The sequence below is a fragment of the Castor canadensis genome, chromosome 2 (genome assembly GCF_047511655.1).
Source record: "Castor canadensis chromosome 2, mCasCan1.hap1v2, whole genome shotgun sequence".
In the NCBI taxonomy this organism is placed as follows: domain Eukaryota; kingdom Metazoa; phylum Chordata; class Mammalia; order Rodentia; family Castoridae; genus Castor; species Castor canadensis.
The window spans coordinates 183,685,305-183,697,553 of record NC_133387.1 but is presented as its reverse complement, the minus strand read 5'-3'; the positions used below and the strand labels follow the sequence as shown (position 1 = coordinate 183,697,553).

Sequence of the window (12,249 nt, the reverse complement as noted above, 5' to 3'; positions counted from 1 at the left end):
GGGGCTAAAACCAGGACTTTTGGTGGCTCCTGGCTCTGTGTCCTGGGGCTATGCCTTTCCTGACTGTTTATTTCCTCCAGGGCACTCAGGCAGAGGCTGATGAGTGATTTGTTAGACGGTGAGTCCTAGGGGCTGCCTGGCACTGTCTACATCCAGATGGGCGCCTAATGAGTCCGACAAGGCTGTGGGTAGGGGGTGGGGATGCGGGGAGAGTATGCTGATTTATGGAGGGATCTAAGTGGGATGATTCCCCTAAGATGAGGGGGAAGTTTGCAAGTTTCCAGGCTCCAGGAAACTGCTCCTCCCTCCTTGCCACACCCTCCTGCCAAAAAAACTGTTGTCAGTCTCCTCTCTCAGCCATGACAGGACTCTCACTTTGGAAGAGGCACCCAATCTCCAAAAGACTGATAGTCACAAAGAAGGCAAGAGGTATAGGGAGTGTGGCATCCAAAATCCTGCCTGAAAAGTCAGTGGTGGTGAGAGCCCTGAGCCTCAGTTTCCCCACCTATGGCTAGATGCTCCCTTAAGCCTCCTGACTTTGAGAAATCTAAGATTCTGAGACCAGGGACTGTGTCTCCTCCTCACTGCCTGTCCAGCAATTAGCTCATAGTAGATGTTTAAAATAAAGCCAGGAAGGAAATTGTTCCTCCAGGTGAACCCTAGGTCGAAGTCTGGCACCCTGACTTCCACTTCCTGGGCTCCTCTCCTTCCCTCTCTCTCTCTCTCTCTGACGTTCTTCTCTGCTCTAGGGAACAGTCACAGCCTCCATTTCCCTCTGCAGAACCTCCTCTAGTCAGGACATCCTGGAGCCTGAGAGGTCAGGGAAGGGAGAAGGTGGCAAGGAGCCACTCTGATCTGTGCACATCCTCTTGATTCTGGCACGTGGGAGAGGGGCCCCTCTGGTAAGGGAGACTGGACATGACTTTTCTTCCACCTTCTGCAAGTTGTAAAGGTTTCCTGAGTTTCCCCATCTTCCACTCCATACCCAGAAGCTTCCAGCATTGGGCACAGGGACAGATGAGGCAGAAACCAACCTCTCTTCTCTCTGTACTCTGTGTGTGTGTGTGCGTGTGTGTGAATGGTATGTGTTACTGTTGGGATGTGTGTGAGGGCAGGGTGTAAGTGAAGCATTGTAGGTGGTGTGTATGTGATATACATATACATAGGTGTGTGTGATGCGTGTATTAGGATTTGTAGAGTGTGTGTGATATGGCGTGTGTGAGGGTGTGGTGAGTGGGTGTGTATGTGTGTGTAGTCTGGTATGTGTGTGCATGTATTTGTGGTGCCTGGGCAGTGTTCATGAAGGGAGGAGTGGGAAAGGGGCCATGCAGTTTGGTGTGGGAGCCAGATATCCAGGGTCTCCTCTCTCAGAAACCAAGGATAACCAGTATCTAGGCAACCATATTGGGGGGAGGGGAGGCAATACAGAGGTGAGGAATGGGCAGGAATGGGAGGGAGGCTGAGAACTGGAGGAGTTTCCATGGCAACTACCAGGCAGATCACGTGCAAAAGGCCAAGTTGCAAAACAGATATACACATGCACATATATACAATGTGAGGGCCTCTGGGCACCGGAGTGGGGGTTCTTTCACAGAGGTCCTCAGGTGCCCACCAATCCATCTGCAAACCTGGAAATCCAGGCCCAACCATTGTGCAGAGCCAAGGAAACAAAGAGATGGAGACAGAGGCCACCTTGGTAGAGAGAAGCCTCCAGCAGCCATAGCCCTGGGAGCCTGGGGGTTGGCCTGGGTCCACATTTCCAGCCAGGTTGCTCTACCACTTGTAAGAGCCAGAGCTAGTGCTGGGAGCCCCAGGCTGCTCATCCAACTCTACAGGATAGCTGGGGGAGATACACAGTGGGAGGTTCCGCCAGGGCCAGCCTTGCAGGGGAAAGGTGAGGGTGGAGAATCAGGGCCACCGGAAAGAAAACAGCATTGCAGAGGGAGAGCAGGAGAAGGTGATGCAGACTTTCTCAAGAATTCCTCATGCCAGGGAAGCCCCACTCCTTCTTTACCACCCTGCTCTTAGCCCACTACTCAATCCACACCCACACCCACCAGCACCAAGTCAGTAAGGTCCATTTTGTATTGCTGTGTGTTCACACTCACATCCAGTCACAGTCCCCGGTCCTCACATCCTCGCAACGATAGATGTCCACGCTTTCAACTAACAAAGGGAAACTCCCCCCTGAATAAAGGGTGGGCGCAGCCCTCTCTCTTCCCCTGAGAACCCCATTCCCGAGCTCAGGGCAGCCCCCAGCGCACCTCCCAAGCCATCAGCATCACCCCCACCGCCATCGCCTGCCACCCTTCCAGGGACCCTCCGCCCTCTAACGCCCTCCAACTCCCACCTCCTTGTTTACATCCCCAAAGCCGATCCCCGCTAACTAGGAGAGGACAGGGGTGCCACTGCCGGGAGGACCGCACACACCCACTGGAACAAACAAGATCCGTGGCTACTGGCGCGCGGGGGATCGGGCCCCACCCGAGCCTCCTCCCCCTCGGAAGAAGAAGCCAAGTTTGCCCACCTCCCCAGCTGCTCACCTGCACAGCGGGTCCCCTGCAAGCCGATCCCAGGAGGACGCGCGGAGTCCGGAGGAGCCCGGGAGTGGCGGGCTGGGGGCAGGGCGGTGGGCGCGGCTTGCGTGGCTTTCCCGCCTCCCGGCAGCTGGGAGTCTGGGCTGGCAGGAGGCGCGGTGGGGGGCGGGGGGGACGGTGCGTGATGGGCGGGGGCGCCCGGGGCTGGGCTCCGCGGTGGCAGTGTCCGGTGGCTTCTGGGTAGCGTCCTTGCGCAGACCCCTCCCCTGTCCGCGCTGTGCGAGCCTGAGACGTTTGCGAAAGACGGATGATCCGAGAAGCAACAGGAGACGCGCCCCGGCTCCCGGGAGCTCAAGGAGCCAATTTGCCATCGGCTGTTGCTTTTCCTTTTTCCCCTCCCGCGAGGGTGGGAAAGGAGCCGCGCATCATGACGGATCGCGTGTCTTAACGAAATAGTAAACTCAGGGGGACAGGAAAATAGGAGAAAACAACCCAGTATCAGCCACAGCAACCCACGTTAATTGGGTGCCTTGGCACTTAGCGTGAATGGCTGTGTGGAGAGGCGCAGGCGCCAGCTCTCGTTGCAGAGCTAAAACCAAGTGGAACTCTAAGCGCAGGGCCCTCACCTGAACCACAGATTTGCTACCCAGGAACCCCTTTGCAAGCTCTCCACCCCAATACTCGCCCTGCCAGGAGGGAGTACATGTAGTCCCTCCCCAACCCAGCTCACAAGAGTCAAAATTCAAGATGACAAACTTTGAATTTGAAGATTTCCCCTAGCTCTGCAACCCTACCTGTGGCATGACCTTGAGCATTGACCTCTGGAATCTCGGTTTTCTCACATGGGAAAGTGGTGGTGAGATTGCCCACCCCATGGAAGGGTAGCTCACAGCGAGTGCTCCATAAACTGGTATGGAGTGACTGCCAGAGGGGCTATGATTGTCCAAGTGTAGTTCAGGCCACAAGGACTTCCTTAGAAACCCCAGACCCTGAAATGGTGGGTACTGCTGGCAGGAGACCCAGCCCTGCCTCTCACACCCCCTGGTCCTGGGCATATTTTCCTGCTTGTCAAATGAAGGAGCAGGACAGGATAATCTGAGGTCCTGTAAGGAAATATAGGCCCCAAAATGACCACGTGGAGAGGAGTGATCTGGCCAAGAGATTCTTTATTGCCAAGAGAGAGAGGGAGAGAGGGGCAGGGGCTTAAATACCCTCAGTGGGACTCAGCATGATCTGATTGGTTAGGATCTTATGGTTCATGCTGCTTGGAGGTTGGGGCAGAAGGAGGGTTCAAGCTAGACTTGAGGCAGGACCGTGACCCTGGGAAACAGGAGCTTAAGGGTGCAGTAAGAACTGAAACCCATCGGCGCCATTATTGCCAACATTCCTCCCTTTTTTGTTTGTTAAGGAAGAGGGGCGTTGTGTTCGCTCTGGCTTCTTCGAGCTGGCAAGGGGCGGTGTAGGGGAAGGGAGGGTTAGTTGGCAAACAGTGTTGGAGTGCTGAGCCTCGTGATGGTGTACACCCAGGCTCCAAAAATGAAGATTTCCTCTTCCCTGAAGTTGATGAAGGTCCCTTGCAGCCACAGGTCGTAAAGAGTCTCGAGCCAATCCTCCGACCTCCGCATGGTGGGTATCAGCCAACTATCCTGGCATTTTGGAGAGGTTGGTATCCCTGGAGGTCCAACTGGTTAAATTTTTGATTAGCAGTAGCAGACATGTAGTATGATACGAGGGAGGAAGCTTAAGAGTAGAACAGCAAGAAACATAGGCATCAGGATGGGCATTGGCCAGGAGAACCACTGTGAAATGTTGTTCCCTAGACAATTTCAAGAGTCCTCCAACTCCCTTCTCCATTTTCTAATTGTTTCTTGAGAGGTGCTTCCACAGCCCCAAATATTATTATTATTATTTCTTACTTTGGCTGTGCTGGGCTTGAACTCAGGACTTTATGCTTGTAAAGCGGCACTCTACTGCTTGAGCCATATAATCATTTCCAACCTGAGTGGCCTGGGCCCGAACCCATTCCTTTTCTAATGAGATAAGAGTCTGGTCTAGTAGAAGCAAAATATCCTTTCATGTCCCTTCCAGCTCTGGCCCTAGATGATTGAATTATTTTAATAAATGATCAGGTTTCAAAACCCCACGGCAGGAAATACACATGAATTTGAAAGGCTTTGGAGCCAAGAGAGAAACCATGAATGGCTAAGAAAGAACTGCTGTAGCCCCTCAGGGAGACTCTGGAAAAGACAAACTTGACCTCTGGAGCAAGGAACAGATGTTGCTATGGCCCTGTCCCAAAGTCCCTTGAGTTCCTGTGACAGCTAAAGATATTTTAGCAAAGCCTGGCTTCACTCCTGTTGCCCCATGGGACTTAAACAGCCCACCTCACCCTTCTGTTCCTAACTTTGCCTCTGTAAACTGAGGACTTTGTTACAACTGTCCTTTTCCCTTTTCATTTGCTCTAGATGGGAGAGGTAAAACCGTATTCATTTCTAGGCCATGCACTTGGGCAAGGAGATTCATCTCCCCTCCCCCAATGCCCTTGAAGCTTGTTGTTTGGCCACCTCTCTGCTACTTTTGGAGCAGCTACTGGTGAGGACACATCAAGCACGGGCTTTGCAAGTCTGTTTGTGAGAGGAAGGGACAGTGGGTCAGAACTCCAAAGCCCAGCTACCTATTGGTTCAGCTCCTTCTCTGCCAGAGGATTCCGTGGTATTAGGTCAAGTTACTTCCCAGACCCCTGGCTGACTGTGCTGGCAGCCCCAGCTGCACAGAGATGACAGAAGTAAATCTGTGTGAGGAATGATCACGTCTTGACTCTCAATAGTGCATCTGCATGTTCATCCAGGGGACTGCTGGAGGAATTTGGGGTGTTACAGTTGCAAAGCCACACACAGGCTTGCTGCAGGGGGCGTCACATCACCCTTCTAGGGGGAGAAGAAACACAACCTCCTTCTGTGATAACTTTGGCCAGGGTTACAAGTCACCAACTGCTCTACTCTTCTGACACATTTACGATATGAGAAACTATGGGGAAAGGAAAGGGATGGTCCCTTACAACTAATAGGTGACACATATTTATCAAACGGTCTCATGCATAAGATTGCAATTAAAACACACTTCAGAGCCCTGAGGATGTAGCATTTGAGAGGCAAGTTGAAGAATCAGAGGGTGTTAAGGAAATGAGGTGAAAGAGGGAGGAATTGAGGTGTCAGGCAGGGCTGGGAAATGATTCTAACACTGGAATAGAAGGAATGTGTGCAAAGGCCCTGAGGCAGGAGGAGCATAGTGTGAAAGTTCCCCCAATGTGATCAGCAAGCAAAAGAGAAGACAGAAGACTGTAACAGTTGCCAGACCAGGTAGCCAGGCAGCTCCTGAGTGATTCCAGCTTTCCTCCTTGGGATCTAGGGAGCCAGTTTTCATTAAGAAAACTGTTGCCAGCAAGAATTGAGCAGAGAGGGCTGGGGTGTGACTCAGTGGTAAAATACTTGTCTAGCATTCTTGAGGCCCTGGATATAGGGGGGGGGGGGTCCCTGTAGTCAGGGTTCAGGGAGCTGTGAAAAGAGGACTGAGGAGTGGATCTGGATCCCAGCAGAAGAATCTACTTCTCCCACCAGATGCCTGTGGCTCTCCCCTGTAATCCTAGCTACTCAGGAGGCAGAGATCAGGAGATCAGGAGGATCACAGTTCGAAGCCAGCCAGGGCACCTAGTTCGTGAGACCTTATCTCGAAAAGAAAATCATCACAAAACATAGCTGATGGAATAGCTCAAGGTGTAGGCCCTGAGTTCAAACCCCAGTAACGCAAAAAAAAAAAAAAAAGAATCTGCTTTTCCAGAAGCCCACAGAGCAGAGTGTGGAGCAAGACTGATGTGGAAGTAAGATAAGAAAGAACGGAGACCATTCCTAAATCACTCTATAGCTGCCCCCGCCACACACCATTGGAGCCTCGGGAAGACAGAGCTAAGCTCCGCAAGACAAGCACGATTATTGAGTGTATAAGAAGTGCTTCATGCCGGAAAGCTTGCCAAGAGCTGGGCTGGTGGCTCACACCTGTAATCCTAGCTACTCAGGAGACAGAGATCAGGAGGATCACTATTGGAAGCCAGCCTGGACAAACAGTTCCACGAGACTCTTATCTCGAAAAGCCCTTTACAAAAATAGGGCTAGTGAGGTGGTTCAAGGTGAAGGCCCTGAGTTCAAGCCCCAGTACCACAAAATAAAAGCTCACGCAGAGCTATTCAACTTACAGCCAAGCAGTCAAACCCCTGTCTGAATAGCAGCTGCCTGGTGCCTGTGCAGTCAGGGCCCTATCACTCAGCCTCAGGAACAAGAGGGCCTGGAGGGGGAACTTAAAGAAAACTACCAGGAGCCTCAGGAGAGACTCTTGTCATTCTTAGCTATCTTAGCAGGTAGCTCTCCAAGGTAGACACGGGAAGCTGTAGGGCACAGACTGCAGAAGGGGAACAGACCCTGTCCGTGTATCCATTCGCCCTGGCTTGACTGTGCAGACACAATCCCAGCACAGAACAGTTCCCTGATTCCCTGGCTCCCAGAGCTCTGCTCACTTCCAAACCACTCCTTAATCCTTCCTGCCCTTCTCCAATCTCTTTCTCAGACTCTTCCAGCTTCCCCTTCAAGGAGCTGTGTTGGGCCCTTTGTCCCTTTCTGTAGTTAACTGGATAATCTAGTCCACAACCACAGTTTTGCACTCAGTTAGGCTTGATGTCCCCCAATATCTAGCTTGGTCCTCCCCTCAGTCCTCCAGCCACCCAGACAAGTAATCCCAGCAAATCAGCACTGCTCATTCCATGTGTTACAGAGTTTTCTGTGACTATGACACATGCCAAGAAAGATCAACTTAAAGAGAGCAAAAGGTTATTCTGGTTCACGGTTTTAGAGGTTTCAGTATATGATAGATTGGCCCCATTGCTTTAGGGCCTGTGGTGAGGCAACATAACAGAGTAGGAAGCACATGTTGGAACAAAGTGCTTAGCTCTGGGCAACTAGGAAGCAAAAGAGGAAAAGGCTGGGTTCCCACTATCCCCTTAAAGGACCCACTCACTAATGACCGTCTCTTACAAGTTCTACCACGTGCCATGGGTAGGGGACTGAGCCTTTAACACATGGGCCTTTGGGGAACATTTCAGATCCAGGTCATACACCATGCCTCCAAGTGCTCCTGTCCCATGACTTCCTCGACTTTGTAAATAGCTCTGCCCCAACCCAGTTCCTCATCCAGGAAATTTCAGGGCATCCCTCCCTTTCCTCTTCACTGTTTGCTCTTCCCCTCTCCTCCACTGCTCCTATTCTAGGTCAAGCCTCCATAGTACCAACTCCCCACTGGTGGATCTGCCTCAGTCTTCCCAACTATCAACTCCTGTTTGATAGACCTTTTTCCCACAACACAAATATGGCTCAACTCTTCCATGATTCCCTATTTCATGCAAGTTTAAAGTCCAAATTCTTAACATGAACTTTAGTTGTTATAACCCAATATCCACCTGTCTTTTCTGCTTCATCTTCTGATCTGTTTTATGCCCTACTTCCCCCTCCATTACCCTTGTCACCCAATCCTTATAAATGCTGTGCCCAGCACAAGAGGGCCTCACATAATTATCCAAATACATGCCTACTTTCTTCCCCTCGAATATTTGCTCATATAGTTTTTTTTGCTTGCAATATTCTCTCCCTCCTTCTCTACTTACAAGAATCCCACCTGCCTTGCAAAACTAAATTCAAATATTACCTTAGTGAAATTGAAATTATTGTATCCTTGCTGTCATGAGCAGCACTGTGTCTCTGCAAATGTAGTTGTATATATAATGGACTGAATTCTACCATGTTCAGTGGCATGTCTGCTGCCCTAATAAAATGGGAATGTCTTGGTCAGACCTGGCATTTTAGTCCACTTATAGGCCCCACTGTCTTGCAGGGTGACCCATTTACTACTCTTTGAATGTAAGTGAATTGTATCTGCCGTTGGCATTTTCCCGAACCAAGTGCTCCACATTCGATGTGAACACCTTCTTCCTTGTTGTTTTTCCAGCCAGTAACCACCCAGCTTAGCCAAAGGACTTTGCCAAAGGTTAACAAGGGTCTTTGTGAGGCAGGATAGATTAGGAAAAATGGCACATGGGAGTTAAAAGCCAAGAACTAAATATTGATGAATAACTTGATCAGAAGCACAGGTGCCTTTCTCTTTGGTCTCACCGTCTCTCCCCGAGCTGTAGCATACAATAGAAAAACAGCATCTCCTCTGACCTTACCCAGGTGCTTACTGTCCCCTGAGAACCAGAGAAGGGTATCTTAAAGAACAACACTTATCTTGAGAGAAAAATTTGGTAAAATGACTCCTTTGGTTATAGAAATGTTTACAAAAACACAAACACAAAACAGACATTTCTACCATGATGACCCAGATTTTTAAAAATAAAACTGGCTAAGACTGAATGTCTTTGGGCCAAGCTGATAATGTTAGAACATTGTAACAGCAAGAATGAGGAATGTAACAGGTGCCTGAAACAAAGGGGACTGTTATCTAAAAGAATGATAGGCTAAACCCCTGGCCCTATTTTACTTGAATACATAAATCCCTGATGTTAAAAGCCTCATTGTGTCTCTTTAATATGCCCACACTTTGCCTATGAGGTGTGTGTTCTGTTCTTTTGATTTGCTGAATGATCTCTTCTAGTCTCTTACCCTGACTGTGTCTCAGCCTGAAATTCTTTTCCGTGTCAGAGAACCAGCAGTGCTAAGAGTTGAGATTCCCTCCCTCCTGAGGACCTTCTCAGACCCCCATCAGCCCCTGGTGACATTTGGAGCTGGCTCTCTGAGCACTGATGTCTTGAGCAATGTGCTGTGCAATGTGCTAGCCTTGTTTTCTCTTCCCAAGATGAAGGAGTGAGATGGTGGATTCTATTGAGGCCACAAGCCAAGGAAAGGTGGGTAGTGAGCCTCCCAAAGCTCTGATCATCCCCAAAAGAAGGCCTTCTCCTAGCTGGTGAGTCCTGGGGACCGCCTAGGCCTGAAGCCTACGGAGGAAAACATGCAACTGTGACACCAACACTAGGGGAGAATCAGAATTCTCTAACTACATGTGGAGTTATAAGGACTTGGGGTCACTCAGTGCTGGTTCTCTGGCCAGGTCCTTTCTCTTCTTTTCCCTTCCTATCAGAACTTTTTCTAACTGAGCAGCAAGATCCTCAGTTTAAACTACTCCCTTAAACAGACTCCTTTGCAGTTAGGGAAATATGTCTCAGTTCTGGACAAGAAGATGGGAGAAGAAATGTACTGGATAAGAATCCCAAAAAAGACGCAGTGGTATATGACTTTTGCCCATGCTCTTCATTTTCTGTTCCTCCCACTTCTTCCTCTCCTCTTCCTACTTTTTTTTTTTTTCATCAGAATCATGCCGCTATTTTGCAAATATGAAAAAAAGAAGCCACTCGCTAAGGTTAGCAGGCCAGGACACTAGAATGAACCAAACCATAGAGAACATGTGAATGGCTTTTTCTAGACTTCCTGTTATGTGAGCAAATTCAGCTCCTGTTTCGTAAAGCTACTGACACTGGTTTTCTGTTCCATGCAGCCAATGCAATCCTAACGTATCAGTGGGGTGGAACAGCTGGAGAGGACAGCATTTCATCATAAGAAATCAGAAAGCCAGCATCAGTCATGCTCCCCAGAGGACCTGTGCCTATTACTGAAAAGCCCATTAGCACACACTGATGCATGCTAATACCCAGGGAGCATAAACAAACACTAGTACCTGCCTTCTTGGGATGGGTCCTGTATAGTTCCTTTCTTTAGCTACCTTTATACCAGGATCTAAGTTATGGGAAAAGGAGAAAGCCAAAGTATAACAGGTACTTAACAAAATGCTTTGCTCAAAAGCACTGCTGACTCCTTACTCAAAACCATGAATTAACTAAAAACAGGAGAAAAAACTTGGTATCTCTGTCTCCATTTTTATACCTGTCTTTGCACTGAGCCACTCACCTTACAACGACCTTGGAATCCAGGAAGGACAGGACTGACGGATACCATCTTTACAACAAGGGACAAAGGAACAGACAACCCTCCCAAGGACAGATTACCTGACAGGTGACAGTGACTTGCTTATCTTGACCAGACCAGTGATGACAGTGATAACAACTTCTCCAAAATCCGCTTGAGAACAATCACCCACGCCACACTTTCACTGAACTGGTTAATAACTATAACTATATATGCCTCTTGTCCCCATGTCCAAATTCTTTCTCCATTTAAACCAAAATTCATGTCTGTACCCAGAAGACGGCCGAATGCTTACTTTACCTCTACCCATGGTGAGTTCATGCCCTGTACTAAATCTTTCTCTGCCATTCATCGTTACTCATCTCTTTATTTGGCACATGGGATGAGTGTCCAGACCAGACGTGAGAAACCTGGGCCTGGGGTCTAAAACTCTCGTTTCAAAAAGCAGCCAGAGTGAGAGAAGTATCAAATAAAGTCTTGCCTTTCTCACGGGAAAACTAAGCACGTAAGAAAACAGCATTATTCAAGACATCCCAAAGCACAGATTAGATTTGTTGCTAAGTGAAAAACCCATCCTGATGCCATTGTCTAAAGAACCAGTTGCTGCCTGACTAACTTGAACTTCCTTCTAAGTGTGAAGTGTCACCTGGAGGTGATACTTCTAATCATGAGTGGCTCCAGCTGGTTATCCAGGTGAAAGCACATGACTGCTCCCCCCACCGCCCCAGGCAAATAGGCACCCATTCGTCTTTTCCTAGTGAAGGGAAATGGGAGGAACTTGGAGAAATGTTGCCCTTTGGAGCTAATAATTTTGGGGATTCAAGACATAATGGCTCCCTAGGCAAGGCCAGAATAGCTTCCTGTTTTTGCTCTCTCTGTGCACAGAGAAGCTGACGGCCTTTTAGCACACACAGGCGCCTGAATTCCCCACCTTGCCCTGAGTGTCTGAAGCCAGCATTTGTGAGGAGAGACACCTGTTTATCATCAGACATTCTTCCAACCCACTAGGCTCAGAGGAGAAGCTGAGGCTGAGTTCTTGAGCCAGGAGGAACAGTAGGAACCCAACAGACACCTCCATTCAGTCTGCAGAAGTGCTTTGGAGCAAGACCATAGCCACCTGCCCAGTCAGGTTTGCTGGGCAAGGAAGACTGATTTAAATCCACCTGTTCTCTCTTGCATCTCCCGCTCCCACCCCCACACCAAAGTCTGAGCTGCAGTTTAGGAAAACAAATAAAAATGATTTGGGGCTGGCAGGTGGTTGAAATTCTTTATAAGCAAGTCTCATGAGATTAACTGCCGGGAAAGCAGAGAGGACCTATTCTCTAGGGTGGTCCCAGGGCCTGTAGGCAAACCTGCATTTCTCCCCAGGATGGTACAGCAGTGGCCAGAGGCCTCTATCCTGGTGGTGTGCCTGGCCTGTCAGGGGAAAGGAGGTCACCTCTGATGACACCGGACATGCAAGAGGGATGCTAGGTGGGTCAGCAGAATACTGTGGCTGTAGGGGCACCCTGTCTTGTGCCTTGAGTAAGGACTCAGGGCTCAGAGACATCTCCACCCTCCCAGTCCTCCTGGAATTCAGTTATCTCTTTCATGATGCTCTTGCATAATTGCTTCTCAGAGGTCTGTCTTGATGTCTACCATTTAAAGCTTTATCTCTACTGATTTTCATTTTTTAGGCTTTGTAAGGACCTTAG

The 12,249-nt window shown here is 49.3% G+C and overlaps 1 protein-coding gene across 5 annotated transcripts in view; it reads right to left on the bottom strand.

Moving 5' to 3' along the window:
• The window catches only part of Fxyd6 (FXYD domain containing ion transport regulator 6), a 34,217-nt gene extending 31,521 nt beyond the window's left edge, over positions 1-2,696 (bottom strand). For 4 of the 5 annotated variants that reach the window (XM_074066649.1, XM_074066652.1, XM_074066651.1 and 1 more), the window contains exon 1: positions 2,544-2,672. The gene's annotated coding sequence lies outside the window, so the exon portion shown is untranslated. Of the gene's footprint in view, positions 1-2,543 lie in introns of all 5 variants that reach the window. The other variant, XM_074066653.1, reaches the window with a different exon arrangement.
• Between the last annotated feature and the right edge of the window lie 9,553 nt (positions 2,697-12,249).